The following is a 7,069-nucleotide window of genomic DNA, read 5'->3' as shown; positions in this document are numbered from 1 at the left end:
ATGCCATCTTTTCTGCTTTTCGAACACATCTTTCCTCTTCTTCCGCAGTCACCATGGCAAAATAGCTAAAAACTAATGCTACATTAAAAAATATATATATATCGCATGTATATTAAAAATCAATAATTTCTACATGCTAGATTGACTTCTGGCCATATTTTCTTTTATACTATCAAATTTCAAAAAAATATTTTATGAGCTACTTTCCTTGTCTGGCTGCCTTTGATGTTTCCAAGTAGATTCCTTTTATCTTGTTAGTGGAGAGAAATATATAGTGTAATTATTTCAACTGCAAATCCCTCACGGAATGGACCTTAATATAAATATAGAGGAATCTGATTTAAATCTAGCCTGTATTCTATAGTTTTCAGAATGTTTTTGGTGGTTCTGTGACCCCACAATACAAAATAAACAATTAATAAGGAAACTTTACATTGTAGGGAACCTTTGTTTTATGATATAGTTAGGGCCCTGAGTTCCACTCTAGAATGCATCTGAATTTCTGATCAACCCTGAATTTTTTTCCTCTGTTTTACTTCCCTGCTCTTCATATTCCATTTTCTTTTGGGTAGTGGGATTTGGGGGGCACAGAGTGAGAATCCCAGCTGTTATCTTTTTTTTTTTTTTTTTTTTTTTTTAGTTTTGAGAAAGGGTCTAAGTTGCTGAGGCTGGCCTCAAACTTGTGATACTCCTACCTCAGCCTTCAGTGTCCATGGGATAACAGGCATAGGCTACTGTGCCTGATTTTCACATTCATTTGGTGAAACTTAATACAATCATATCCCTGAAGTTTCCCCCAGACTGAAGTGAGTCCTTTGGGACAAGGCAGATTCAGGTAGCTAGTACCTTTGAAGGTGTCATAAAATTCAGAGATCAGAAAAGATATTCAGCATGCCATTTACATAATAATTTTTGTTTGGTATGGGTTAACTTCTTTAAGGTGCCATGTTTACAGCAAGGTAACTATAATGTTATTGCAAAATAAAAAGTAAAAACCTTAAGAAACTTCAACTGTAGTAACAGCATTTGGGGCATGTCACTTAGTTCAGTTTTCAGAATGGTACGATAAATATAGGAATATCTTTGCAGGCTTTTAAAAGTCTCAAATTAGACTCAGTCTGTGAAAGCACTATGTAACATGATGTCTTGTTATTATTAGGCTCTCTCTATATATATGAATTTAATACATTTTAACTCCATGAGCTTGATTACTCAACATAGATGAAGAAAAAAATAAAGAACTGAGAGATCATAAATAATTTCTAAGCTCATTATAGTGATAAGAAAATTGAATATTCCACAGTTGAGTCATCATAGAGAAAGAAACTGTAGCATTCAGCTGGGTGCAGTTTTCTGTTCTACAGACTCAATCTTAACCAAGGCACAGCATGATGTCTTTGGTAAAATTCCTTAAAAAAAAAAAAGTGCCTTCAGTACCATTACTGAACCCCTATTCTATTCTCACTGGGCACTTTTCTTTGCCAAGAACAAACTTTCCTATATCACCCAGAAAGTGAGTGGCAAAGCAAGAGATGTTAACCCAGATCTATGTAGCTCCAGTGCCTGAGCTTATAACCAGTGTGGTGCCTAGTTAACCACAGGCACGCTCAGCCTCCCAGGAGGCTGGATAATTAGGAGGGGGTAGGGAGACTTGCTAGGATAAAATGTGCTGAGACTTGTTACTTTTCATGCCTGGAAATCCTGATCAGTGGCAGCCTAGTTCAAAGTTGTACATTTTAAGACAGAGAGACACTGACAAGCAATATTTTTACCAAGGGATTTTACCTAGGGACAAAATAGAAATACTAGATACAGTATTATGTTTTATGTTCCCAAAGCTAGGTGATGGATGGGGGTTTATCATATTCTGTGCTTGTTAAAAATTTTTTTTGCATGAAACAATAAGAAGTCCATATTTAGGGGAAAAAAAGACTCATAAAGGGAGAAATAGGACTACCAGTTATAGTAAGAATTTAATAGGTAATATCAAAATACAACGCCCAATTTTTGTTAACTGTATCAAATGAAATAGACAAAATTTGACATTTTCACCTTAGTTTTATTTTTTTTAAGAAAAAAGAACCTGGTACAGTGGTACACACCTCTAATCCCTGCAACTCTGGAGGCTGAGACAGGAGGATTGCAAGTTCAAGGCCAGCCTTAGCAATTTAGCCAGGTCCTAAGCAACTTAGTGAGACCCTGTCTCAAAATTAAAAAATTAAAAGGGCTAAGAATATAGCACAGAGCTAAATTGCTTCTGGGTTAGATTCCCAATAACAACAACAATGACGACAAAAACAAAACAAAACAAAAAACACAAAAATACCCATATTTGAATGATATATAAATTTTAAATTATCAGGGTACTTTTAACAAAACTGATACACTAATGTAATAAAAAGGTTTATTCACTTTTGATGCATAAGAAAATTATTGCCACTCAGCAACAAATATAGAATTCAGAAAAGAAATTCATTTAGGCAAAAAGATAACCTAAAGAGGGAATAAGAATGTAGGTTTTAGACAACTTGGTGTTGTATATCAGGATCTGAGTTGGAAATCTGAATCGCTTTGAAAACTCTGTCCTCCTTGCAGGTCCATAGTACTACATGCTTTGCATGTCTGCAGGCCTAAGCATGTTTCTACAGGCTTCATCTCTGTCCTGGAATGTGTGCATGTTCAAAGTCTTTGCCTAGAATTATATATGATAATATAGAAATACAGTGGTATTTATTAACAGCATACTAAAATCAGGCATTTATTCTTTTGATAATTAGGATTTTTGTAAATGTTTAAATTTATCTTTTTGAAGAGAGGTAGAGGACCTTAAAGTGACTGTTGACCAATTTTCTTTAGATATTAATGGAGAGCTACAAAAATAGTACTGATTAGCCCCATTGTTCCATAGCAATATGTAGAGACACAGCAGAGGCAATATCTTTACCACCTTTTTTTTCTCCTAGCCCGATGTTAGATGTAGCAGGTGTTACACTTCAATACTTCTTTTATTGAAATAAAATTTGAATTCATGAATATATACACTGCTTGGAAATTCTCTTTTAGGAAAATGTAAAATGATTTTGTGTTTTCAAATATAAAATCTGACAAGGTAAAAAATATCATTAAAATTGACTAAAGCATATATATTTTGGTACTTTTAATTTCTAAAATGTTTGCTTGTAAATGACCTCCCAAAGAGAAAATGCATAATACACTTATAATTTCAAACATAGGATCATAAACAGTCTAATTTACATTTTTATTAAAAATATTAGTATTCTCTTCAAACTTTGATATAAGAAAATATTAAACTTCATAGAAGAATAAGAGATTTGCTTATATTTTAAGAATATAGTAGCCAAATGTTTTCTTTTTCTTCTGTAAAACAATATAAAAATCATTACATAAAAATATTCTCTATTCTCAATTACTATCCAAAACCATACTTGTTGCTGAAAATACTATGAAGCAGTCATACACTAAAAACTTGATAATGTAAATAGCTGCATCATTACCACTTCACCTGAGTATGTCATTTATTACATATTTTGATAGCTGTCATGAGGGTAAAAATGACTATAATTATAGTTATTAAAAATTACATAAACAACATAGTCTTCAGTTATTTTATTTGCCTCTAAAATTATAATTAACAGTTGTTCTTGAAATAATTTCAGTGTATAAGTCTGTATTATAATTATGTGCACTGGACATTACACTAGATATATGGTCATTTTAAAACTATCAATGCTATTTCCTATTTCTCTTTGTATATTTCTGTCTTCAATGTAAAAAAATATTTTCAATGAAACTAATGATAATCTTTCTTAATAGCTATTTTTGTATTTAAAAACTATAGTATTTCAACAATTATATTTGTTGAACTTATTTGTCCTCACTTATTAAATAATTGTACTGTTTTGGGGGAAAGGCATTAAAATGAGATTATAAATAGGAATAAGAAGGGAAGGGAAAGAAGATGAGCCCAGAGTAGTAATTAAGTGATCTGGCCCAGGATTCCTGGAAGCCAAAGAAAATGACTTTTGGCACTTGGATTAAAAAGGTCTTTCATAGAGCATTTGTATAGGTGACACTGAATTGTAACAACACTTTCTATGTTTTAAGCGATATAGAGTACTCCGTAAATTATAAAAACACTATAGAAAGTTGATATTATAATAAACGATTGTGTGAACTCCATGTTCACTCCATTTTCATCGATTTAACTTAAAAAGACCATCCCTTAATACATGCTAGCCTGAGATTAAGTAGTATCTATGAGATACAAAGCCTGAAGTAAAATCTTCATTAAAACTGAACACTACTGATGCTGGGCATGGTGGGACCCATCTGTAATTCCAACAAACTTGAGAGTCTGAGGCAGGAGGATCAAAAGTTCAAGGCCTGCTCAGCAACTTAATGAGAACTTTAGCAATTTAGAGAGATCCTGTCTCAAAATAAAATGTAAAAAGGGCTGGGGATGCAGCTCAGTGGTAAAGTACCCTGGGGTTCAATCCTGAGTACTGCAAAAAAAGAAAAACCCAAATCCACTGAACACTGTTACTCAACCTCTCTGATTTTGCAATATAAAATCATACACATGCACACAACACAGAAATACATAAAACAGTCACTTCCTTTAGGCTCTTCAGAGGCAAAGGTGAATTACATAGGAAGATATTAATCACCTCTGAAGTACAGTTTTTCAATTTTAAATACATTTTTTCCAGCAGCACTTATAGCTGAATAAAAAAGACTTAAAATGAACATTAAAATTTTCTTCTAGTAATTTACAAAAATATTTATTCAAATCCTAATTTTGTTTTTCCAAGAATTTTTGCATTGCCCACTTTAACTAGAGTCTGTCCACTTCTTTATTAAGGATGTGAACTTATTTTTTCTATAGAGCTAGACTCTTCAACCTAGATTATTATTTATATATATATATATATATATATATATATATATAAATATGAAAATATTATATTTTCATACATATATGTATAAGATGCATATATATATACATATATAAATGGAATTTATTTCTATTTCATGATTTTGGATTAACTCCATCAACTAATTTTATGGAGAGTAAGTCTTCTCTCCCTAGTAGGCAAACTCACCTTCCATCTGTTCCATTTTAAATGATTGACAGCCCCTTTGTGCTGAAAAGTGTTTCCCTGATTTAAGTACATCTTAGGAATCAGCTGAGTGAAATCCTAAAGAATTCCTTCATTTCTTCATTCATTTTAAGTGCCTCCTATGTCCTGGGCTGGGCTATCAGAAGACAGGGATAAGACATGGCCCTTTAAGTTCAAACCCTTTTAATTCTGCTATGGTGTGGAAAAGTACCTGAAACAAAGTGTCATGGGGCTTTGCTATACCTAATATTCTAATGGGGGGTTCAAGAAAAAGGGAAGTGCAATCAGGAAAGTCTTCCTGAGGTGACTATACTTGAGTGTAAGCACTAAAAATGAGTGGATGGAGAGGGGAAGGGGAGATTTCCAGTCAGGGAGATTGATTAAAAAAAAAAAAAATCCTCACAACTAATAGAATTTTGAAACAGTTCTATATAACTAGAAGTAATAATTGGGAAGGGGAAGTTTTCCACCACTATGTGTAAAAGCTCACAACGTTGATTATGGTTTTGCTAATAAACTGTGCAACCATCAGACTATGAGTTAGATTAGTACCAAATGAAAGCATCAAGTCTAGTCTTCGTTCTGAAAATTGTCAAAATTTCAGTGACTTAACCATGTGTAAATTTAGTATTGCTTATGCAGATCCTGTTGTATGTTCTAGAACTCTTCTGGCAGTTGTATTGGGGCAGTAGTTTTAGCATTCCAGTATCCTTCAGTCTTGTCCAACCTCCATCTTAAAATATACTTCCACAATTGCAGCAGCAGGGGACAGAGTATCAAGACATGAGAACTGATTCTTCAGTGACTTCACCAGGAAACCAAAGAAAGTCACACAGTCATCTCTAACTTCAGTGGGGTAGAGGGTATAATCCTTCCCTAAGCCTAGGACCAGAAGGAGGACAGGAAAATGGCATGGAAAATACTTTTAGCAGTTATGAAATGTTACAGAAATATTTTATGTTTAAGATTAGCCTAATGGGGTCCATAATATTACTAGTAGGTCATAAATTATGATTGAGAGTAATTAATGTTCTAATCTTGATCTTATGATTGAGAGTGATACACATTAATTAGTTTCACTATTACTCAATATGTGTATCATTGTCTGTGCAAGCAATTGTAAAAGCTAGTCATTTAGAGCCAGAAATGATTCATGAAACCGTTTAACCTGAGCTATTGTTTAAGTCTAAAATCCAGAGGCATTTAAATGAATTTCTTTGATACTAGTCACAATATTTAAAAGCAACTTTTGGTGATAAGATTCCAATATTGTAGTTTAAATGTCACTTTATTTTCATTTCATAAGCAAGTGTGAACTGAACTATATTATGCACTGGAAACATACTAAGATTTGCTTATTATAGACATACTACATATTGCTAGGTAGCACTTACAATTTTAATTTCAGCAACGTTTTTGGTTGCTACAATGATAAAATGCTAAAGAGGCACTTCATCAAGCATGGGTTCTAAATATCAGTTTAACACCTATCAATTTAAATTTTCATAACTGTACCTGTATCCTATCAGGGTGAAGTGGCTAATAGATTTGTTAGTTGATGTTACTATTTCAGCAGAGGTCCCCTTCTGGATGTTCCTTCATGGAGGGTTTCTTTAACACTTCATTCCAAATATTTTTATTTTTAAAAGTGTAGCTTCCAGTTAATTTCTTAGTTTCACATTATTTTCTGAAAACAAGCTTTTGGACCCATCAAAATGACTTACACCTTAAAACAACTGGCACTGAGAGTATATAAATGATATGCAAATATACCTGTTTTGTCAGGTGCAAAGAATCATCCAAAGAGCATGCAATGTGGGCACACAGCTGTGTCTACATGATTCCTTTACTCCTGTAAAACTTAACAAGAGAGGAATGAAATCTATCATCTGATTCTTAGTTTATAGATTGTCACCAAATAATGTTCA

This window comes from Urocitellus parryii, chromosome 1 (assembly GCF_045843805.1).
Source record: "Urocitellus parryii isolate mUroPar1 chromosome 1, mUroPar1.hap1, whole genome shotgun sequence".
NCBI lineage: Eukaryota > Metazoa > Chordata > Mammalia > Rodentia > Sciuridae > Urocitellus > Urocitellus parryii.
The sequence above is the reverse complement of the archived record's forward strand: the minus strand, read 5'-3'. Positions refer to the sequence as shown.